The following is a 26,398-nucleotide window of genomic DNA, read 5'->3' as shown; positions in this document are numbered from 1 at the left end:
AGATCATTTGGCAAAGGATCATCTGAATGAATTGAATATCTAATAAGCGCTAGATCTGAAATATTGGTGATTGGGGTTATGGTGTAGATCTGGATCTGAATGAAGGAGGAACCTTAGCGCAAAGAGAAGGATAAGTTCTATTGATGGGTCATAATCTTTAGGCTTGAATGATAATATCTTTGCATGATTTTGATCTGTTATATGTGGCGCATGCTTGATCTATAAATCTGATAATCTGGGCTAATTAGTGTCTGAATATTTGAAAGAGTGAATTATCTTTTATAGATCTGTACACAGGTTCAATGAAGCAAAGGTGCATATACATGCTGGTTCAGTGAATAAAAACAGCATATACGCAGGTTTCTCCAAACACAGAAGCGTATGCACGCAGGTTTCAGGTTATTGAAGTAGCGTATATCTTTTGAGTTGTGATCTAGCTGCTTCTGTTTATTGTTGCAGTGTTCTGGGTTCAGAATTTGGTGTGTGGTTACTGTTATTGTGTTTTGGGTACAGCTGTCAGAGAAGTATCTACTTGATTCAGTTTTAATTGGTGAAAAGGAGATTTTTTGATGCAGAAATTCTTAATGATTGATTGATGTTCATGGATCCAGTCTGAAAATTTATGAAACATGGTCCCTGGAAGAAAGAGAAGGTTGTAGCCTTCTGTAGGCCAGCACCTACGTACTAGTATCTTGGCTAGTGCAAGAGCTAAGGGGGTTGTAGCTCCCTTCCAGGAGAAGCTGGAGAATGAGAGAGGGTTGTAGCTCTCTGCAGGTTGCAGCCTGCGTACTGGTAAAGGACTGCACCAGTACATTGTAAAAGAATTTTCTAATTAAAAGAAGATAGAGACGAATTGCAGCAGGTGGTTTTCACCCACATTGGGTTTCCACCTTATATCTTGTGTTCTTGTGTGTGATTGTCTTCAGCTCTGTTTTACTGTTTCTGGTTACTGTTTATTTGATTCTAATACACAGATTAATGATCAACATCTGTAAGATAAATTAAATTATAAGTCTGCATTGCATATGCGGGTTTCCTTCTCTGTAGTTGCGTATATACGCGGTTTTATCTAACTGAAGTAGTGTATATGATCTAGGTTTGAAAAAGAAAATAAGTGACTTGATAATACTGATTCACCCCCCCTCTCAGTATTATTTCCAACAATTGGTATCAGAGCAGGTCCTTCTGAAGAAGCTTGATCGCTTGAAGGAAGATCCATCATCATGAGCAACTACGAGAGAGAAGCATCAATCAGGCCACCAATTTTTGATGGGACCAACTTCGTCTATTGGAAGGTAAGAGTTACAGCCTATCTTCAATCTCTTGGTACTGAAGTCTGGGATATCATAGATACAGGGTACACTTTTCCTTCAGCAACTCCTACAGATCCGGTTGGTAAGAAGCAATATGAAACAAATGCAAAGGCGGTCAATACTCTATTAGGATGTCTATCTCAATCAGAATTCATCAAGGTTATGCAATATAAATCCGCAAAAGAAATATGGGACAAGATTGTTCTGAGCTATGAAGGAGATGATCAGGTAAAACGAGCAAAACTTCAAACCCTCAGAATTCAGTATGAAAATCTCAGAATGCACAATGATGAAAGTGTGGCTAACTATTTCCTTCGTGTAGATGAGATTGTTAATTGTATGAAAAAATTGGGTGAAGAAATAAAAGAGGTTGTTGTAGTTGAAAAGGTTCTAAGATCTTTGTCCCCTAGGTTTGAATCTAAAGTTTCTGCGATAGAAGAAAAAGAGAATCTATGAAACCTTACCATGTCACAGCTGCACGGAATTCTGACTGCTTATGAAATGAGGAAAGGAGGACCATCAGACAGGAGAGAAGCTGCCTTCAAGGCTTCAGGCAAAGGAGATTACTATGAGTCAGGACACGTGTCAGAAGAAGAAGAAGAATCAAATTTTGTCAAGAACCTTCAACGGGGTGCTGGAAGATTCTGAGGTAAGTTACCTTTCAAATGCTTTGCTTGTGGAAGAGTCGGTCACTATGCTGCCAAATGTCCTCATAAGGATAAGATTGACAAGGGGAAGGAACCTGTTAGATGGAACAAGAAACAGAATGTAAATAAGAAAAGCTATTACACTCATGAAGATAGTGATGGACTTTCAAATAGTGACGAAGATGAACAAGGTAACAAATATAAACTTTTAATGGCTTTTGAAGATGATGATTTCGTGGATGCTATAGATGAAGAAAGTCTTTATGAAGAGATTTCTAGACTCAAAATTTGTTTAGAAGAGAAGAATGTGATCATAGATACTCTACAATTCCAACTTGCTGAAAAGGAAAAACATCATGAAAAGTTAGAATGTGAAATTGTGGGACTAAGAAAAGAGATTGAGAAAACAAAAGCTCTTAATCTTAGATTTGTTAAAGGATTTGACACGTTAAATGAGATTATCAAAGTGCAGCGCTCTCCACTAATCAAGACAGGTCTGGGATATAATGAAGAAACAACTCAGGCACAGAAACCATCTACCTCCAAGAGTTATCTTGACGCTGCAAGGAGAAGTGAACAAAGACCCAATGGAAATCACCAAGTAAATCATGGACAATTTACCTCAAGAATGAACAAATACTACCAGGTAAATCGAGGGCAATCTACTTTAAGGAAAAACAGAAGCTATAACCAGCCATAGGTAAAATATTCTCAGTTTGCCTCAAGAATGGATGTCAATAGGAACTACAATCATTTGGCTGGTAGATTTGATAATCACAGGAGTTTCCTCAATGGCCAATATTTTTCTTGTCATAACTTTGGTCACAAAGCAGCTCAATGTGTTGCCTATAAGACAATCATGACTAGAGAAGCTCATAAACGGAGGAGTATGACTGGGATCATGAAAAGGACCTACAATAACTTCTCTGCTCTTGAAAATGAAATAGAATGTTCTATTTGTAACAATTTCGGTCATGAAGATTCTGAATGCAGGAGTAGGTTTTGGCAGAAAACTCAGAAGGAGCAAGCCTCAAGTGCCAAATCATGGAGAATAAAAGAACCCCAACCAGAAAGATGTGGTATAGCCTTATATGCGGAAGGGCAAGAAAATCAATGGTACATCGACAGTGGATGTTCAAAACATATGACAGGTGATAAAGAAAAACTTCAGTCATATAGTGCCTTAGAGAAGGAGAAGAAGGTTTCTTTTGGAAATGACACCCCTGCTCTCATAAAAGGTAAAGGTTCTGTTCAGTTGAAAGAAAGGGTCAAAGCTGGAAATGTCATGTACGTTGATGGCTTAAAGCATAATCTATTAAGTGTCAGCCAGATGTGTGATCAAGGAACTGAGGTAATATTTCGATCAAATGGATGTAGTGTTCGTGATCTTGATACAGGAAAAACAATGATCAAAGGTGTAAGGACTCCAAATAATTTATACATATTCAAAGAAGGACAACATCAATGCTATCTAAGCAAGAATGATGAACACTGGCTATGGCACAGAAGATTGGGGCATCTTAGTTTCTCACAAATAAGGAAAGCATGCAAATACCAGGCAGTTTGTGGTCTTCCAGACATCAGAATCCCAGACAATACAATATGCAAATCATGTCAGTTTGGTAAGCAAACTAGAACTAACTTCCCTGAGAAGGAAGGATCAGCCAGCAGGCCGCTTGAACTTGTCCATACTGATGTATGTGGACCAACTAGGAAAAGGTCACCTCGAGGAGAAGAATACTTTATATTATTCATTGATGACTATTCCAGGATGTGTTGGATAGGACTTATGAAGCACAAAGACGAAGCCTTTGAAAAATTCAAATCATTCAAAGCCTTGGTGGAGAATGAATCAGATCTCAGAATCAAATGCCTCAGGTCGGATCGAGGAGGAGAATTTACCTCGAATGAATTTTTCGATTTTTGTGAAGAACATGGAATAATAAGGGAATTCTCTACAGCTAGGACTCCTCGGAAAAATGGAGTAGTGGAAAGGATGAACAGAACGGTTCAACAAATGGCTCGTGCACTGCTTGATGAGTCTAGAACTCCCACAACTTTCTAGGGTGAAGCCGCATTTGCTGCAGTTGTTATTCTCAACAAGACAAATGTCCGGGTGAACAACACTCAAACTCCTCATGAGCTCTGGTATGGTGAGACTCCTTTGGTAAAATATTTCAAAATTTTTGGAAGCAAATGCTATATTAAAAATAATGATGAAAATCTTGGCAAGTTTGAACCTAGAGCAGATGAAGGCATTCTCCTTGGTTACTCTCCTCATAGCAAGGCATATAAGTGTTACAACAAAAGACTTGGAAAAATTGTTGACAGCATTGATGTAGTGGTTGATGAAGAAGGAAACATTCCTAGGCAAGTGAATTCCGAAGATTTCGAAGATGATGAGGACTATCCGTCAACATCAAATCAGAACTGTGATGAAGAAGAAGCTCAAGAGGCACCAGAAGAACAGATAAGAATAGAAGAGAAGACTCCATCCAGGTATGTTCAGAAGAATCATCCAGAATCTCAAATTTTGGGGTAGAAAGAGGCAGGTATACAAACAAGAAGAACAATTGCAGAAGCCTCAAGCTATTTGGCCTTGCTCTCCTCCACTGAACCACAAAATGTAAAAGAGGCATGCAAGGATGAATGCTGGGTCAAGGCAATGGATGAAGAACTTGAGCAGATCGAAAAGAATAACACTTGGGAGTTGGTTCCTAGACCAAAAGATAAGAATGTCATAGGGACAAAATGGATCTTCAAAAACAAGTTGAATGAAAATGGCGAAGTGATTAGAAACAAGGCCAAACTTGTCTGTAAAGGGTATGCTCAACAAGAAGGAATAGACTTCGAAGAAAATTTTGCTCCAGTTGCTAGACTTGAGGCCATCAGAATGTTCCTTGCTCTCTCTAGCTTTCAGAAGTTCAAAGTATTTCAAATGGACGTGAAATCAACCTTTCTGAATGGAGACTTAGAAGAAGAAGTGTACATTGAGCAACCAGATGGTTTCATTCTTGGGAATGATCCAAATCTTGTATGCAAACTAAAAAAGCCTCTCTATGGTCTTAAACAGGCTCCAAGGGCTTGGTACTACCGTTTGGACAAATATCTTCATCAACAAGGTTTTTCAAAAGGATCAGCAGATAGCAATCTTTATATAAAAATTGAAAATGACAAATTGCTAATACTTGTTGTGTATGTAGATGATATTATTTTTGGTAGTAATGAAGAAGCTATGAGTCAAAGCTTTGCCTTGGTGATGCAGAAAGAATTCGAAATGTCTTTGCTTGGAGAACTGACATATTTTCTTGGATTGCAAATTCAACAAAATGAAGGCGGTATCTTTTTGTCTCAAACCAAGTATCTCAAGCAGATCTTGAAGAAATATGGCATGGAAGATGCAAAACCAGTATGTACCCCTATGGTTACAGGATGCAGCCTCAGTACAAATGATGAATCAGCAGCAGTGCATCAACCAACCTATAGATCTATGATTGGAAGTCTACTTTATTTGACAGGTACCCGACCAGACATCATGCATGCAGTGGGAATAGTTGGAAGATTTCAGGCAAATCCAAAGGAAACTCATCTTCAGGCAGTGAAGAGAATTTTCAAGTATCTTCAAGGAACTCAAAACTATGGCTTATGGTATCCTAGAGATACAGATCTCACTCTTCATGCTTATACAGATGCAGATTGGGCTGGAAGCGTGGATGACAGAAAGAGCACAAGTGGTGGTGCATTCTTTATGGGTTCCAGATTAGTATCTTGGTTCAGTAAGAAACAGAGTTCGATTGCTCTATCTACAGCTGAAGCAGAATATGTGGCTGCCGCATCTTGTTGCACACAACTCCTTTGGATGATGCAAACTTTGCAAGATTTTCAAATCACTTGTACTCCACCTATCTCCATCTTATGTGATAATGCAAGTGCTATCAGTATCTCAAAGAATCCTGTCATGCATTCAAAGACTAAGCACATACCAATCAAGTATCATTTTCTCCGGGAACAAGTGTTGGAACAAAAGGTCAAATTGGAGTATGTTCCTTCTAAGGAACAAGTTGCTGATATACTCACCAAACCACTGCCCAGGGAAACTTTTGAATACCTCAGACAGAAGCTGGGAGTAGTTGATGCATCATCTTGCTGTTAAAACTTGTCTTTTTCAAAGAAAAATGGGTGTACGCGAGTTGCCTGAGGAGGATACGCGTACATATGCCGGTTTGTGCAGAGACAGTCGCGTATATGGAGGCTTGATGGATATCAGTAGGGACAGGCTCTGGTTGAAGATATTATGATATGGGTCTGACAAAGACCATTCGGCACAGGTTCAGGGGGAGCAGATAAACTTCTAATGATGCATTGTTGGCATCATCTTAGAAGCTTTTGGTTCAAGTTCACAACTGTTGTTGGTTTCAGGTAGAACAAATGTAGAGGGAGAACAAAAGGAAAACATGGTTGTTGATCTGAATGGTGATTGTCAGATGCTGTTGATATCAGTTATTGGTGACTTTCATAAGTCTTGCTCTAGATATTTCGTCTCTATGTCATTTATGGTGTCAAGGTCATGTAACAGCCTATTTTGGTTTCCCCACTATGCCTGGGATGAAGATGTAATGTACTTGGTTGACATATGTAAATTTCTGATGTATCCCCACTTGGTTGGGTGGATGATCCCCACTTGGTTGGGTGATGGATGTATGTATTGAGTCTTTTGGTGATAGGAAGGTCTTTTATGATGTATAAGTCATGGTTCTTCTTGAAGAACATCTTTTTGCAGATCTTGCCTACAGTCAGGGGGAGCATGGTCAGCACAGCAGGGCAGAGATTTTAGCATGTACTCAGGGGGAGCACAACCCTTTGCCCTTGATGACAAAGGGGGAGAATGACTTTGAGGATCTTGGGGTTGCCATCAAGTCCAAAGGGGGAGATTGTTGGCATTGTGGCACTAATTTAGAGCTATGGCACAGGTGTTGTCCTTGATGGCAACTCACTTTGGTGACAGATCTCAGTACAGGCTCTCAGAATGAAGGAAAAAGATATATATGCAGGTTCACCTAGACAAAGGCGCATATACACGCGGGTTAGACGTTACAAAGGCGTGTATACATATACACACACTTTCACACAAGGAAAAGCGCGTATATGTTGGAGAACTTACTTTTGGTCCGTGGTAGTTAGTCCTTGGTATTTGAACCTATGGTTTTGGACCATGGTATCTTGTCAGAAGTGTTGATCCCAAGTATTGGGTCCATGGTATTGTTTTATTATGGTTTTGGACCGTGGTATTGTGAAAGGCCTAAGACTATAAAAGAGGAAGGAGATCATTTGGCAAAGGATCATCTAAATGAATTGAATATCTAATAAGCGCTAGATCTGAAATATTGGTGATTGGGGTTATGGTGCAGATCTGGATCTGAATGAAGGAGGAACCTTAGCGCAAAGAGAAGGATAAGTTCTATTGATGGGTCATAATCTTTAGGCTTGAATGATAATATCTTTGCATGATTTTGATCTGTTATATGTGGCGCATGCTTGATCTATAAATCTAATAATCTGGGCTAATTAGTGTCTGAATATTTGAAAGAGTGAATTATCTTTTATAGATCTGTACACAGGTTCAGTGAAGCGAAGGCGCGTATACATGCTGGTTCAGTGAATAAAAACAGTGTATACGTAGGTTTCTCCAAACACAGAAGTGTATGCACGCAGGTTTCAGGTTATTGAAGTAGCGTATATCTTTTGAGTTGTGATCTAGCTGCTTCTGTTTATTGCTGTAGTGTTCTGGGTTCAGAATTTGGTGTGTGGTTACTGTTATTGTGTTTTGGGTACAGCTGTCAGAGAAGTATCTACTTGATTCAGTTTTAATTGGTGAAAAGCAGATTGTTTGATGCAGAAATTCTTGATGATTGATTGATGTTCTTGGATCCAGTCTGAAAATTTATGAAACGTGGTCCCTGGAAGAAAGAGAAGGTTGTAGCCTTCTGTAGGCCAGCACCTACGTACTAGTATCTTGGCTAGTGCAAGAGCTAAGGGGGCTATAGCTCCCTTCCAGGAGAAGCTGGAGAACGAGAGAGGGTTGTAGCTCTCTGCAGGTTGCAGCCTGCGTACTGGTAAAGGACTGCACCAGTACATTGTAAAAGAAGTTTCTAATTAAAAGAAGATAGAGACGAATTGCAGCAGGTGGTTTTCACCCACATTGGGTTTCCACCTTATATCTTGTGTTCTTGTGTGTGATTGTCTTCAGCTCTATTTTACTGTTTCTGGTTACTGTTTATTTGATTCTAATACACAGCTTAATGATCAACATCTGTAAGATAAATTAAATTATAAGTCTGCATTGCATACATGAGTTTCCTTCTCTGTAGTTGCGTATTACGGGGTTTTATCTATCTGAAGTAGCGTATATGATCTGGGTTTGAAAAAGAAAATAAGTGACTTGATAATACTGATTCACCCCCCCCCAGTATTATTTCCAACAATGAAAACATGGCCAACATATCATTATTGCTTCAACAAGTGATGTAAAACACCTCATCATGGAAACACATGATTTACAAAAATAAGGCCAATCCTATTTTTTCTTTGACAAGTGATGGAAACACAACATCACTTTCAGAGTGTAAAATGAAACACAAAATAAGACCAGACATCATTGTTGCTTAACAAGTGATGGAAATACACATCATCACTTTTACAGTTTAAAATGCAACAAATGATTTACAAAAGCATGACCATGACAAGATAACATATCTAGAAACCATTTTTCACTTATCGATGTTAATGGGTCATCTCCCAATGGTAGTTTTTCTTGTCGAACAACTGTTTCACCTGGTTCATGCACCGACACTTTGTCTTTAAGGGCTGCTCTAGATGGAGCCTCCAACAAGTGGCTCTTTGATGGCCACCTTTGTTGTAATGACTGAAATACATCTTCTTCCTCCAGATCTGCTTAACATGTTTCTTTACATGTTGTTGAGAGGGTCTTTCATGCCTCCTCCTTTTGTGTGCTACTATTCTTTTCCAACACTTAGAAAATGTATGGTTATGTAATCCACAAAAGGTACATGTTTTTCGATTCCATGATTTATGTTCATTTTTAACAACATGATTATAATAGAAATGAACATTCGAATATCGAGACTGGTTATACCTTTCCTTGTTGTCCCTGGTGTGATATTGGCGATGAGAGCTTGCCTCAACTCTTTCCCTGCAATGGGCACTATCATGTGATGAAGGTGATGTGTTCCCATCATTCTCTTTCCTCGACGATTTCGATGATGTCTCGGAAGAATCTGACACCTTCAAGCATTCTCCTTTAGTGTATACCAAGCCTGCAATTCGAGGTCTCTGCAAAACCTCCAATGGTTGAGTCATGCCTTGGTTATCAACACCAAGTTCTTTTTCCTCCTTGTACCTCATCCTAGTAAGGAGCTTCATGTTTATCCCTGTAATTGGGATCTCCAAATCTCCAACAGAAATCATACTATGTGAAGATGAAGCCGAAAGGAAATCAACATCTTTTACCTCCACTGTCGAGTTGGAAAGAACTGATGAGGGTTGCTCGTCATCTATTGTTGGTGGTTCACTGTCTGTCTTGCCGGATTCCCCAACTTCTTTCCTGACATACCCAAGTCCTACCTGACGAGGTAATTCTTCTACTTTGATGGGGTTGACAATGCCTTCGCCATTAATGCCAAAGCCTTTTCCTTCATACCCCATTTTCTTCAATAGAACATGACAAGAATCAACAACATAAAACACAAGACGTTAATAACGGAGTTCGTCTAGGAGGGACTACGTCTCCGGGCCCCGGTGTCAAGATGGTGTAGGCTGCTGCATTAAGTGCTCGAAAGGGTGATGATGTACATGCATGTGTTTTCTCTATCATAAAAGGAATATGCCCTCACGCATGAGTGGCTCCAAGAGATGTTCCTGCTGCCAGGAACTCTCATTCAGAAAAGGACTCCTATCAACATGACATAATTTCACATATGTGGATAATGAGCATCCAGCCAATATGGCATTAAAGGGATCTCAAATCAAACATACATGATGACACATGAGTATCCCATCATGACAACAAAGGGATCTCAATCAAAACATGACAATAAGTACATCTCACATCAAGAACAAAACAAGATCCCACATCAAACATCAAACAGGGATCTATACAGCACAATGCATCTCAAGAAAAGAGACAAAGAAGTACATGATCACCCTACATATACCTCACATCAAGGAGTTATCTGAAGAAGATGATGATAAACTGTTGGATCTGGCTACACCATCAATCTTGTGGCATCGAATCTTATGGAAATGACTACTCGCACATTGAATGCTCACACCTGCACTCCACTTTGAAAAGTGGCCGAAAGTGGAATGATCAAATGGAAAATATGATTGCACCATCAAATTCGTGGCATCGAATAGTGTAAAATCGACTGTCAAATTTTTGAATTCTAACAAAGTGAAAATCTGGGGCTACAAGAATCTTTTATATTCCCCCTAGATTCCTCAAAGAGTCCCTCCTTTGGTTCATCTGAAGATGTGCTTCTTAGATCAAAATTTTGTCTTTTCCATCAGGTTCGTGTCGCTGAGAGGTGTAGGATCAACATAAAGTTTGTCCAATTTGCACACTGGCAAAATTTTGCCCTCCTGAAAATTTGGCTCAATCATGGTTCCGCCTGCTCTTTCTCAATCTCATGGTTCCACCTACAAAATTAATAAAAAAATATGTCTTGGACTCCATGCTGGGTCCTTCCTCCTCTCTCTCCATTTGGCACCTCCGTTTCGTTCTACAATTCCCCGTTCTGCTCAAATCCACCTCCGTTCTCCTGGGTGAATGAATGAAAGGGTTTATATCGACATTGTTGGGTGGAGACACCAAGGTCAAGACTCATGGCTCAACAGTGATGGAGAGTGCTAAGCCGGTAGAGATCCGGGTTCGAATCCATGAAATGGCATAAATGGCGGATAATTCTGTTTTATTTTTTTATTTAAATAGGGCACGTTATAACAAACATACCCATTTGAGGTGGGCACACGGTTTGATAACGGCATTGGTCTTGCATTAAGTGTGGATTGTTGTTTCTATACGGTTGGCATAATCCCATATGGGGCCGCTTGGTGGGGCCGACACATGTGGGTCAAGCGGGTTCAATCCCCACCGGCTCCAATATATTTATGTGGTTGTTGTTATAAGCTGGGGGTGTGGGCTTGGTCCACCGGAGGTGGCCCGCCCACTGTCCAAGTTTAAATCTATTTTAAATATGTGGTTGGGGTGATGGGGATAGTAATGCAAATCAATGACCCCATCATGTGTTAATCCTTGAATGTAGTGCATGTGGATCTCGGTGTGCTTTGTTCATTGTTGTTGTATTGGATCTCTACAAAACTTTAGTGTTCTTTGATTGTCACATGAGATGACAGTCAGGTGATGAAATAGGATAACGAACTCAGTGAAGAATTTTTCCAACCAGATGGTTTGAATGGAAATCTTGACTGAACCTATGTATTTGACCTCTATTGATGACAACGCAATCATGGAGTACTTTTTCTAGACCAACAAATGGGGCCAGATTCCAAATTGAGAACATATATCAAAGTGGAATTGTGATCAACGTTATTACCAGCCCAATTTGAATCAGTGTGTCCAATGAGATCCAAAGTACATCCTACAACATGATGAATCTTATGGTGGATGGTTCCTTGGATGTATCTGAGTATAGAAGTTTTCCAATGTAGCTCATGCAACTCCTGCATATATCTAAAAATTGTACCTACTGCATATGAGAGATCTAGACAAGAGTGAGTGACATAGAGGAGACTTCCAACAAGTTATTGTACATGGTGCATTCAGCCAATGGTGTATCCTTTTAATCCTCAAGGTGTACTCTCTATAAGAAATATGTAGCTATTGTCTTGTAGTTATTCATATGAAAGAAAACCAAGAGATTTCTCGCATACTTGGACTGATCCATTTTAATCCTTGAATCATTTTGGTTGATTTCCAATCTAAGGAGGAATTGTAATAGACCCATATCTATCATCGAAAACATGTCATGGAAAGAAGTTTTGATTGTAGCAATGGTTGAGTTTGAACCCCCTATGATTATTTTATCATCTAAAAAGAGAAATATGATCAATAGAGATTCAAATGTTCTCAACATATAAGCATTTGGATCAGACTTACATTGAATGAAATGTTGAGAGAGTAAATAGGAATGCATTTTAGCATACCATTCTCTAGGTTCTTGCTTGAGGCCATAAAGAGACTTATTAAGTCGACAAACTAAATATAAATTTGTGGCATACCCTTGCATTTTCTCCATGTAAATTTCCTCTTTGATATCACTGTGAAGAAATGCATTCTCCACATCCATGTGGTGAACCTCCCACATTCTTTCTACTACAATGGTAAGAGCTAATCACATAGGGTCCATTTTGGCCAGTAGATTACAAGTTTCATCATAATCAATGCCATGAATTTGTTGGAAGCCTTTGGCGACCAATTATTCTTTGTATCTACTCAGAATTCCATTTGCTTCTTTCCCTCTCTTATAGACCCATTTGCATATAACACATTTAAGATCTCAAGGAAGTGGAACAAAGTCCCAAGTTTGGTTCTTAATGAGGGAGTTCTAATCCTCATCCATCGTTGATTCCTGAAAAGGATTCCCTGCAACTTCTGCATAAGTATCAGGGTTGGATGCTAGAACCATGTAGCAATGCATGGAAATAACTAGCTCTGTTGAGTGCATGAAATAATTGGTTTTGTTGAGTGCATGAGGTTCTTCTTCAAATTGAGATCTCGTGGTAGGATAACTCAAGAGATCACTCATGAAATGCCACTTCTATACTTAGAGTGGTCAAGAATCTAAATCTTCACATGCATGTTCATGATCTTATGAATTAGATTTGGAACTTGGATCTAAAATTTGATCTAAAGTACTAGATGCATCATCTTTTAGATCTACTATAGGAGGATGCATACAAGTTTTTGCATGTTGTTCCTTAAATGCATGTAGGGAAATTTATTCAAAGTAATCAGTATCCATTTATATAATATGGATATCCAACAAATATGCACTTTTAGATTTAACACTCCAAATCCTTCCTATTTTCTATAGGAATGTGGGCCCATGCAAAATATTTGAAAATGTGAAAATGTGTAACTTCTAGTTGCATGCCACTCCATGCTTCAAAAGTTGTTTTCCTGTAATATATTTATGAGGAGATCTATTTTATATGTGTGAAGCACAGTTGGTTTCTTTCGCCCACAACTTGGAACAAATGTACCTTACATGATCCAAATTGGATCCTAGAACACTCTCTAAGTTTTCATGAACTCTTTAAAAATCATGTCAAGGATTAAAAGTCTTACAAAGATCAAGCTTATCGGATATATCCTCGTAACAGTTGCAATTTGTGATCAGCGCGGAGCAACAAGGACCATCGGTCAAGCGCGCAGACCGTCGGCCCATGGTAACGCGCATTGTCACAAATTAGCAAAGGTAGAGGCCATTTCGAGAAATAGGGGTAGTTTCTGATATGCGATTAGCGACAAGTTGCTAATCACCCGGACCCCTAATCGCATATCGCAGGGCAAACTCCTCAAAGAAGGAAGGGCCGCAAGCACCTAGACCTAAAAAATCATAAAATGTAATGAATATCGTCCTGATTCCGTCAGAAGCAGGGTCCCACAAAAAAACCGGCAGAATATCGGAAGGGCTTCGAGCGGTAAGTGGTTTCAACCGAGTCTTGCCCGATGCCACACAATGGGTGCCACGTGTCTGACGGAAGAGAGAGAAAACCACTCACATCGGACGAGTAAACATCATGTTACTTTCCCGCCCGATATGGACGATGATCATAGGATTTGGAGGCTCTAGATCAATGATGGAAGAGAAAGGAGAGGCCCAGTTGACCTGCAAAAGCAAAGGCAGCATCAAGCCAGAGTTAAGACAAAGCCAAAGAGAGCCAGAGAGTCGATGTACTCCAAAGAAGCCTTGAGAGGTTCAAGTGAACTCTTCTGTATATGCGTGTCATGTATTGAATCTCAGATTGGACTCATACCATTGTGACCAATAGAGGTCAAGATTTTGTAACGAGAGTCTGTGTACTCCAGAGACTTGGGGGATCCAAGTAGAGTCTTGTTGATTTATATCTGTTGTGTGAGACTCAAATTGAGCTCACTATTGTATAAACTCTACTTGAAAACATAATAGAGAGGCCACCACTGAAGGCTGGACCAGGAGACGTAGCCCAGGAGTATTGGGTGAACTCCTTATTAAACTTGTTGTGTTTATATGTGTTGCCTGTTATGTTTTCTTTAACTGCTTCATTGCCTATGTATTTCGCAATCTTATTGATCCATTGCACAAAATAACAGAGGCACATCCATGCACATGAGTCTATAATACCTTATTCTTTGTCTTAGATCAATTACAGATCAAGTGGTATCAGAGCATTGGGTTGCTGAGGTTAGACAATCTTGTGTTGTATTCTTTTGTTGAATGCTAACTAGATCAAAGCTTAAACTAGGAGGAGGAGAATTGGCTGCATTTAATCCAGAAATTGGTAGAGTCTATACTAGGGGGAAAATCTCAGAAGAAATTCCCTTGGAATCAGACCCTCAGTTCATGGATAGTTTCTTGACCATGAGAGCCATGGTAGAGGAAATGTATAGAGAATTTAAGAAAGGTAAATATGAAGATTCATCAAACTCCAAACAAGATAAAGGAGTAGAAGAATCTCTCCTCAATGACCATTCTAAAGGCAAAGGGAAAGAAGAAAAGCTTCCCACACCTCCTAATAGCCCTGAAAATAAAAAGAAGACATCTTTGATTAAATTAGATGTTAAATTTGATTCGACGATATATGATGGAGAGTTGAATGCAGAGAAGCTGGATAATTGGATTAGACAGATTGATGTGTATTGTAGGGTGTAGAGCATTGATTCAGATAGAAGTAATATTTAGCTGGCCAACCTACGCCTTGGAGGCACTATCTTGGTATGGTGGGAAGGTACGATACAAACTGACATGAAGAATCATGCTAAATCCTTTTTGTCTGGAGTGAATTTGTTTCTGCAATTAAAAAACAATTCTATCCACTAGCTTATATGCAGCAAGCTATGATGAGTTGGCAAACTCTTCACCAATTGAAAGGGAAAAGTGTACAAAGTTACACCCAAGAATTTAGAAAAAGATCTTTGATTCTAGGCGTTTCTTTAGACTCACCTGAAACTCTGTTGAAGTATATAGGTGGTCTACATAGTTATTTGAGACATACCATTCTCATGTTTAATCCTACTAGCATAGATGAGGTATCTATTTAGGCTACACATCTAGAGGCTAGGGGCAAGAATGTGAACCCAGAAGTTGGGGGATCATCAAACCCACTGCAAGTGAGAACAAGGAAAAGGGAAAGCAAAAATGGAAAGAGAGGAAGGCAAATGTTGTACAAAAGACCAAACCTTCGTGAACTCACTGCAAGAAGGATGGGCATGATGATGAACACTGCTGGATTTTGCATCCAACGCTAAAACTCAAGAAGTACGATGGCAAAAAGAAGAAGACTGTTGCAGCTATTCAGAAGGATTTGGGGTCAGACTCAGGGGATGAAACAACATTCACAGCCATAGGTATAAAAGGTTATCCGCTTTAGAGAATGCAGAAATCAAGAAGCAGGTATAGGAGCTACTTGAGAAAGGGTTCATAAGACCTAGCACATCACCATGTGGGTCTCCAATTGTTTTAGTGAGAAAGAAAGATGGCTCATGGAGAATGTGCATTGATTACCGAGCATTAAATAAGATAATGATCAAAAACCGTTATCCCCTTCCTCGCATAGATGATCTGTTAGATCAATTGAAAGAAGTTGTTTACTTTTCCAAGTTGGACTTGCATGGTGGCTACCATCAGGTTAGAGTTGCAGAGCAAGACTCATGGAAGACTGCTTTCAAAATAAAGCAGGGATTGTATGAGTGGTTAGTTATGCCTTTTGGCTTAACTAATGTTCCTACTACTTTCATGAGAGTAATGAATGATGTACTGAGGCCTTTTATTGATGATTTTTTCATTGTATATCTAGATGAAATTCTTATATTTAGTAAAACATGGGAAGAACATTTGAAGCATATAAAGCAGACTCTAGATGTTTTGAAAAGAGAAAATCTCTATGTTAAGCTATCAAAATGTGAATTTGGCAAAACATATTTGAATTATTTGGGTCATATTGTAGGGGGTGGTGAATTGAAGATAGATCCCTCTAAGGTTGTAGTCATTATAAACTACCCTAAACCAAAATTTGCTACAGAAGTTAGAAGCTTCCTAGGAGCAGCACAGTATCGGAGAAAGTTTATTGCTAACTTTTTCTTGATTGTAGCTCTACATGCTTTAACAGGATTGAACAGGGTGTTTCAGTGGGGAGACAAATAGCAGAAAGCCTTCGACACCTTAAAAGAAAAGTTTAGTACAACACCAGTACTAGCATTGCCTAATCTTCAAAGACCATTTGAGATTGAAACTGATGCTAGTGACTATACCATGGGAGCAGTGTTGATGCAGCACGGTAAACCCATATGTTATCATTCTGAGACATTTAATTCTACAGTAGTTAATTATCCCACATATGATAAGGAATTATGTGTATTAGTACAAAGTGTGAAAAAGTGGAAACATTATCTAATGGGCAAAGAGACAGTTATACATATTGATCATCAACCACTTCAATATTTACACTCACAAACTAAGTTGCAGCAATCAAGACACTATAGGTGGATGGGCTTTCTACAATAGTTTCATCTTGTCATCAAATATAAAAAGGGCATACACAATAAAGTTGCAGATATGTTGTCCAAACCAATCATAAATGCATCTACTATACTTAAGCATAACTCAGTATTGCATGAAAGCTACATTGAACAATATGCTCAAGATATAGACTTTAAAGATGTATATGCAAGTTTAAGTCATGGAAAACAAGTAGAAGAATTGGATTATCATGTTAAGGACCAACTCTTGTATCATTTTGGAAAGTTATGCATTCCTCAAACTGAAAGAGTAAAGATAATTCGAGAAGCACACACTTCTCTAATATCAGGTCACTTTGGTGTAAGTAAAACAGTGGCACAGCTACAAAGATTTTGTTATTGGCCAAAAATGCATGAAATAGTTTCTATATATGTAAGAGGGTGTACCATGTGTGCTAAAAGCAAGCCCAGCAATAGAAAACTAGGCTTGTACACTCCACTACCAGTTCCTTCTCATCCTTGGGAAAGTGTTTCCATGGACTTTGTTGGGGGACTGCCTAAATCTAGAAAAGGTCATGACTATTTATATGTTATTGTGGATAGGTTCAGAAAAATGTGTATTTTAATACCTTGTAACAAATAGATTACAGCTGAACAAATAGCAAAGTTGTTCTTTTAGCATGTATGGGTTCATTTTGGATTACCCACTTCCATTGTATCTGATCGAGATTTCCAATTTGTTGGGAAATTTCAGTTGAGTCTGTGGGAATTGATGGACACCAGACTAAAGAAGAGCACAACCTTTCATCCAAAAACCGATGGCCAAACAAAGGTGGTCAACAGGAAAGTGATCCAGTTGCTCAAAGGATATTACAGCAAGCATCCCAAGCTTTGGGATGAATGTTTGTGTTATGTGCAGCATGTTTACAACCAGGCTAAACATTCTTCTACACAAAGATCTCCTTTTGAGACCTGTTTTGGTTTCATACCAAGGTCTCCCTTGGATTTTGTCTTTGGTAAAGACATAGTGGTTGATGGACACAGTGATGTGGACAAAGCAACCAAGTTCATTGAACAAATCCAAGAGATTCACCAGGCAATACAGGAATAGCTGGAAAAGAGCCAAGCCAAGTACAAGGAAATGCATGATAAGCATCGAACTGAGCATAGTTTCCAAGTTGGTGATAAAGTCTGGTTGTATATCAGCAAAGACAAAATGCAAGGTGAAGGTAAGAAGCTGAAGCCAATAAGGTATGGACCTTTCAGGATACTTGAGAAAATTGGTGAAAATTCTTTTCGCCTTGCTTTGCCAACTTACATGCACATTTATTCAGTAGTTAATGCAAAAAGCTTGAGACTGTTTGAACCTTCATTGATTGAAGATCCTGAAGAGCAGAGCCAATTGCCTTCTATTGATGATCTATTACGTAAATATCTCAATGAGTTGCAGGAAGATACAATTCTGGACAAGAAGGTGAGAACTACACGCAGAGGGGACGTTGAGTACCTTAGAATTGGACTCAAGGGTTCAAAACCAAGTAGTGCAAGATGGATAGAAATTGGGCAAGCGAGGAATCTATATCCTCACTTGATTGATGCTTAAAAACCAACTTTTGGTGGTCCAAAAGCTTTTTCAGTGGGAAGGTCGTGATCCCAATTAGATCCTAGAACACTCTCTAAGTTTTCATGAACTCTTTAAAAAACATGTCAAGGATTAAAAGTCTTACAAAGATCAAGCTTATCGGAGATATCCTCGTAACAGTTGCAATTTGTGATCAGCGCAGAGCAACGAGGACCGTTGGTCAAGCGCGTAGACCGTCGGCCCATGGTAACGCACATTGTCGTAAATTAGCAAAGGTAGCTCCTAGGCCATTTCGAGAAATGGGGGTAGTTTCTGATATGCGATTAGTGACGAGTCATTAATCACATATCGCAGGGCAAACCCCTCAAGGAAGGAAGGGTCGCAAGCACCCAGACCTGAAAAATCATAAAATGTATCGGATATTGTCCTGATTCTGTCAGAAGCAGAGTCCTACAAAAAAACTAGAAGAATATCGGAAGGGCTTTGAGCAGTAAGCAGTTTCAACCGAGTCCCGCCCGATGCCACATAATGGGTGCCACGCATCGGGTGGAAGAGAGAGAAAACCGCTCACATCGGACGGGTAAACATCATGTTAATTACCCGCCCGATATGGATGATGACTGTAGGATTTGGAGGCTCCAGATCAACGGCGGAGATGCCATCCGATAGATGACCGAATTTGACGAGGTTAATAGGCAAAGTTGTATAGGATTTGAAGTCCGACGTGGACGATGCGTTGGCGGAAGGTCGTGTTTCATGAGAATTCTTGGAGTTAACAGAATAAATGGTCGTTTCGAATATGTCTAAGAGAATTGACACTCAGTTCATTATGAAATAGGTGGCCACCTCCTTGTGAGGCATTATAGGTTGATGATTACGCAAAACAGAGGGATTCAAACGAACAGAGGCAAAGGAACCAGAAAGCTAGGAAGCGGAAATGAACAGTCAGAAAGAAGATTGGCTTTAAAGCCACGAACTGACAGAGAAAGAAAGAGGCAAGTTAAGAAAGCTAAGAGCAGAGAGCAAAAAGAAGAGGCCGAGTTGACCTGCAGAAGCAAAGGCAGCATCAAGCTAGAGTTAAGACAGAGCCAGAGAGAGCCAGAGAGTAGGTGTACTCCAGAGAAGGCTTAAGAGGTTCAAGCGAACTCCTCTGTATATGCTTGTCATGTATTGAGTCTCAGATTGGACTCGTACCATTGTGACCAATAGAGTTCAAGATTCAGTAACGAGAGTCTGTGTACTCCAAAGACTTGAGGGATCCAAGTACAGTCTTGCTGATTTATATCTATTGTGTGAGACTCAAATTGAGCTCACTATTGTAAAAACTCTGCTTGAAAACATAATAGAGAGGTCACCACTTAAGGCTGGACCAGGAGACGTAGCCCAGGAGTATTGGGTGAACTCCTTATTAAACTTGTTGTGTTTATATGTGTTGTCTGTTATGTTTTCTTTAACTGCTTCATTGCCTGTGTATTTCACAATCTTATCAATCCGTTGCACAAAATAGCATAGGCACATCCATGCACATGACTATGTAATACCTTATTCTTTGTCTTAGACCAATTACAGATCATTACATGAAACATGCAACTTGCCATATATTTCAAGGATATGTTCTTACTTTCAACTACCCAATCTTGCTGCGAAGTGTAGGAATTGTGTTTTGCAACTATATTCCTGCTTCATCACAAAGATGTTGGACATTCTTGTTACATACTCCCCCCCATTACCTGTGTAGAGGATATTGAGCATCTTTCCATACTAATTCTCTACATGTGCTTTGAAAATATTCAAATGCTCAAACATTTCAGATTTGAGTTTGATAAAATACACCCATGTGTATCTCGTACAATCATCTATGAATGTTAGTATACATATGGATTTTCTCATGGAAGGATTTGGAAATGGACCCATAAGATCAATGTGAATAAGGTCCAAGGGAGAAGAGGCTCTCCATACATGCCCCTTCCTAAACTTTTCTTGTGGGTGCTTTCCGAGAGCACATCCTTAACAAAATCCATCAGAAAATTCTATGGCAGACAAACCTTTCACAATCCCTTGTTTGCTAAGTTGGTGCATGTATCTAAAATTTAAATGTCCAAATTTTTCATGCCAAATTCTACTTTCAAAATTTTCATGCTTCAGTAGTAAAATGGAATTTGATTGATGAAGAAATTCAGAAAAATTGTACAAACGAGACTAGTGATTTACCTTACCAACTACAATTTTGGAGTTATCTTGCATGTCATATATGCTCATCGAATCTAGGATGAATTCAACCCTCCTTATGGTGTCTATGTTTTTAATTTGATACACAAAGAGAATATTTACTGAAATCTTCAAAATATGGAAGACATTATTGAAACTTCCATCTCCAAGATCTACCTTGCCTTATCCAGTCACCTCTACTTGAGAATTATCTCCCATTATAATAGGAGAACCAACATATGGTTTCAAAGATGAGAGATAATATTTTATGGCTACCAAGCGATGTGATGCTCCAAAGTCTATGATGCATGCATTAGGAGAAGAATAAATAACTATTAATGTATGTGTTCCCTCTTGTTTCAACTACTCTTTCTTTCTGCTTCATCTTGGCACTCTTTCAAATATAGTTACTAAGATCGGTCTGTTGAAGAGTTTGTGTCATGATATCAATGGTCTTCTTCATGCATGATTATTTTGAATGGAAACCACAGTTGCAATAGTTGCATTTTGATTTCCCCTTCTTGCTCTTTTTCCCTTTGAGCTGGTAGATTCATCTATAGGTTTGGGAATCACCTCCCTTTCTTGGATATGGTTCTTTTCCCTTTAATTTTCCTTTGGATTGTTGATTGGATTTTGAGTTGGCCTTGCTCATTTCTTGCACATAAAGTGCATGGGATTTGGAAATTTTCAGTGTGCCCATTGTTATGAGCTTATCCTACTCATGTATCACAGATTCAATAAAAGCATTGAGTGTGGTTATCTTCCAAGTTGCTCCTGCTATAAGCCCGATTGTGTGAAAAGTGGAGACAAATACAACATACTCTGGATCTAGTTTTGACAATATGGAAAAATATAATTGGATTTGTTTATTTTACATCCTTTTAATTGGAATAATAAGGATTTGAACCTCGTGAATAAATCTTATGTTTTTGAAACTGCTCAGACCTAATGAATTGAGCTCATTTTCAAGGATAGAACCCCACATCTCATCCTGCTTCCCAAAGAGAGTCTCCAAAGTGGTCCAATCGTCATTTGGAGTGGTGCATGCTTCAAAATAAGACAATAATTCTCGAGAAATTGATAACCATAGAAGATTGAAAGCCTCATCCATTCATTTAAAATATTTAGATTTTTTAATTGTGGAAATTAGTTTAATATCAGTTTCCATGGCTATCAAATACAAGCCTCTACTTTTGAGTTGAAGTAGAATCATTGACTTCCATTCAAAATAGTTATATGGTGTGAGAATTGTGGAAGGTGGAAACTTCATTCTTTCTAATGACCCCAATCTTTAATACCTGTAAAATAACATTTATTCTCCTTCTTCCTAGTTTCCATGGGCTCTGATACCATGTGGAATTGTAATTGAACATGTACATAATGGATCTAGCTAGAAAATAGTGAACAAAATTTGCAAGTAGGAAAGAAGAAAGAAAATTGAAAAAGAAAATCAATGGATTCTATTCACACACAAAATAAATAAGAGAATATAATTCCATACAATATACTTTACATGGTTGAACTAGTATAGTAGTGAATGTAAAGAGATGTGAACAATTAACACCTAGTCCTAGTTAACTAGCCACACAATGATTAATTAATGGTCTCATGCAAGTGGATATTAGTAAAAATCGTGTGTGGAGTCCTCTCTTGGTGATAATAACAAGGTTACTGGAAACATTGAGGGGGGGTGAGTCAGTATTTCATTATTTTTAGCCATTTTTATTTTTTTTAAACAATTTATGCACATAAATCATGAAATGTAGATCTTCACATAAGAAAACCTTATACATTTTTTCTTTGTAAATATTTTGTAAACTTCCTTGTACAAAGTAAGTATCAACTTGTAACTTTCATATGCACCAACCTACAGGAAATTTCATTCCCCTATTTGAGCATCAACTCAACAAATGTAAGCACCAACGTACAAGAGATACCAACCCCTACCCCCATCCAAGTAGCAACTCAACAAACTATAAGCACCAACCTACATATTTAATTTGTTCCTTGGATCTGTCATCAATACTTTCTAGTCCTCAACAAATTCTTTAGTGATTTATCATTTAACTATGTAACCCTCAGGTTTGCACCTTCAAGATTAATCACAACCACTTGACTATACATGTCAACTTTATGCTCTTCAACTACACTTCTTGACTTGGCTCTTTAGACTTGATCTTCTACATGTCAATTTCCTATATTTGATCAAAAAGAGGTCTGCCCATATGACACTTCAACTTCCTCAAATCTTGTTGTTCATTGTTCAACTATCCTTGCTTAGGCTTATTATATGTTCAAAGAGAAGTTATACCCACTTAGCAAATTGCACTCAATAGTGTAGATTTCTTTCTACTACATAGGGCTTTTCAACACACTTGGAACCCAATGGGCCCTTACAACCTTGATGGTATACTTACTGTAGGCTATAAACCTTTGCATTAAACGCTCACCTTATGCATCACATAGGCCTACCAAAAAAAATTTCCACAATAACCTATTCTTACTACACCTCTGACCATAATAGGTCTTGATCCTTAACATCACAATTACTTCAGCTGACAACACCCTTAACACTGCCTTAGCCAACCAGACTCGGCCTCCAAATTTCCCTGCAACAGTTCTCCAACGGGTCACCTTGAAAATAAAACCAAAACTCAGTCTATAATAGTTCTGCAACTTCGGCCACAAACCAGAGTTGAACTCAGTCTTCAAAACACCAAAAACCAGTGTTCAAACTAGACCTAAACTTGGCCTTCAATCCACTAGAACTTGGCCCTCAAACCAAACCTTAATTCAACCTTCAAAACTCCAGAACTCGGCTTTCAAACTAGGCTTGTACTCAACCTTCAAACACCAAATTTGGCCCCCGATAACAGACTTGAAACTCAACCTCAAAGAACTAAAGTTCGTCCTTCAACAAGGTTAAAACTCGGCCTCCAAAACAGCTCTACAACTCACCTTCTAACCAAGATCAAAAACCTTGCGAAAGAGTGCCAAAAACCCTTCCAAAAAAGTGTCAAAAGCCCTTCCCACGGAAAACCTCTCCAACTCGGCTTCACTTCCCTTGGTTCATGGGGTATGAACCTCAGAATTTCTCTTTCACTTGTTTAGACAAACCTTCGAATTGGCTTGAGCAAGTGGCTGACTTATGCAACTCTCATAATGTAAAATGAATATTTAAAAAATCATGTTGACTTATGCAATTGCTATAATGTGTAATGAATATTCAAAAAAGCATTTCTTTTGAAGTGTGAGGAGTTAGAGGGAGTGCCTAATACCATTGAAAATGTCTCTAAATAAACTTTCCAATCGCACATTTGAGTTAGAGTAAATCTAAATAAAACATCAAAAATCTAATAACAACCATTTTCAACAACGGATTATCATGCATAACTTCAGTCTACTAATCAAACTGAAGTACAACTAAGTATATATAATATGTCCAATATCATTGTCATAATAAAACCATAAAGTTAAGTATATGTAATATCATTGTTATAGTAAAACCACAAGATTTCCAATGAATACATGAGAGTTGAAGAGCAGAATGGCATGAAGGTGATGATGCCCAATGATTTATCGTAGTCGTCCTCATTTTCTGAATGATGGATTGTCTTCATTTTACGAATAAATAAAGGTGACACCAGGAATATAAGAAGGAATAACACCAATATAAGAAGGAATAACACCAGGAGCATTCTTTTGAGCAACATTCTCAAAACTCTGACCGATCTCAACCACCAATTTCCCAATTTCTGATCTTCCTCTCCACATTTTCTTTTCTGGACTCATCAGTTGCATTTCCTACATTATTTCATGTTCGTGGGGGTCTCAGCTGCTCTGGGAAAAATATGGACATTATTTAGCTCTCTGAGAGAGCTTTGTTGAAATTTTGTTGAATCTATTTGTCTCTTGTTTTCAAACAGTTTTGCACTTGCTGTGATATCTTGCGCTTGCTGTTTCAATTAAGCTCCACAGAAATTACTTACGCAGCCATTTAACTTTTATGAATTTTACGTGGTTTCAAATTAATGGAATCTGGGATTCTTCTTCAACTCATTATATTATTATTATTATTATTATTATAACTATAACTATAATTTTTATCTTTTGATGACAATTTTATTTCCTTCGAATTTTGTTCAAACTGTATCAGCTCTTTGGTTAATATTTTTTGTATTGCAAAATATAACAAGTTAAAAATGGTGTGAAAAATCTTAATTCTCTTGTTGTCACACTGTTTTGAACTTATTACAATGGATTACATAAGAAAATTTCAACCAAAAACTAATACAACTTCATTAAAGAAATATCATAAAATAAGAGTATAATAAGAAATAAGAATATTATCAAGCCGTTTTTCTATATAGCCGTTTTTAACTTTATAATATTATCTAGCCGTTTTTCTATATAGCCGTTGATAGTGAACCTAGTCAACCTAGCCGTTTGGAGGATCTGCTCTCCCTATTTAATATGCAGCCATGATCTGACTCCTCAACTTGTCCTGACGATGAACCACACTAGTTGGTTCGAAACGCGTGACAAAGGTTTTTTACATGTGATTTACGCCGAAATTCTTCTTATAACATAGGAAATAGTTAAGTATAACTTGGTCTAGTGGTCTAGTGTAGAGTTAAGTAAAGTGTGTTTCTTTACTATGTACTTTTGTAACTTACAATCCGACGGTCACGATATGTAGTGATCCGATGGTTCATTCTCTCCTCGGTATTACTGACACTTGATCCGTGGCTTAACACCCAATTGGTCCATGATCTCTATTTAAAGAGCATGGAGAGTCATTTCTAGGGTAACCGTTCATGAGAGAAGCTTATGTAAATTTTCATTCTTTTATTAATAAATTGCCTGAAGTGGTTGCGTTGGCTCAATCCGTGGATTGTTTCCCTCTTTGAGGGTTTTAGCCATGTCAAGAACACTGGTGTATTGATCTGTGGTTTGTTTGTGAGCGGTGTCCTTTGGTGTTCTATCTGAAGAACTTACCCTGTAAATTCTTACATGGTATCAGAGCTGACAGTATAAGGTAGCATCAACTTTAGGGGAAGTACAAGTGACTGAAAGTTTGGCTCCAGACTGAAAGGGAGAAGGGGCTGTCTTACAATCTTCCATGTGAAAGTGGTGTAGAAGATCACAAACATACTTGGATTGAGAAAGGGAAATACCTTCCTTGGATTGCAAGACTTGAAGACCAAGAAAATAATGCAAGTGTCCTAAGTCTATCATTTCAAACTTCTTTTTAAGGCTGGACACCAAAGGACATCAAACTTCTATATTTCTTTGATTATCTTCCCATGTTTTTATTTCCTTCATCTTGTAAGGTTATAGTTGATTATGTTCTTGTATTATTTAAATAAGGGCAAATTTATTTTGTTGTGGGCAACTTTGTTAGTTATAATTTATCGTAATATTTACCTTTTTTTAATATTTGATGTTATCTATGAATTTTGGGAAAACAATGTGTTTAAAAGAAAGGTTTTGGATATTGAAGAGTAAGTTGTGATTTATTGTTTAGGATTTACAATTTTTTTAACTAACCACAAAAACTTCAACTAGGAAAGAGAGGTTTTGGATATTGAAGAGTAAGTTGTGATTTATTGTTTAGGATTTACATTTTTTTAACTAACTACAAAAATTTGAACTCGGAAAGAGAAGTGATACCTCTTTAATAATGAGGAATGGAATTATGGGATTCTCCTATATCCCTTCAATGTTAATTCTTTATCCTTTTTCCTTTGAAAGGGAAAAGTGATTGATTGATAATGGCCACTAACTTCAATAGCTAACACATATAATTTTGTTGATTTCTTTGCATCTAGTTGAACCATTAACCATTCAATGTTTTATTGTGGGTTTAAGTTGAACCATTAACCATTCA

The sequence above is a fragment of the Pinus tabuliformis genome, chromosome Q (genome assembly GCF_031772625.1).
Source record: "Pinus tabuliformis cultivar Carrire ecotype Pingquan chromosome Q, CPIR1, whole genome shotgun sequence".
Classification (NCBI taxonomy): Eukaryota; Viridiplantae; Streptophyta; class Pinopsida; order Pinales; family Pinaceae; genus Pinus; species Pinus tabuliformis.
Note: the sequence above shows the minus strand (reverse complement) of the source record.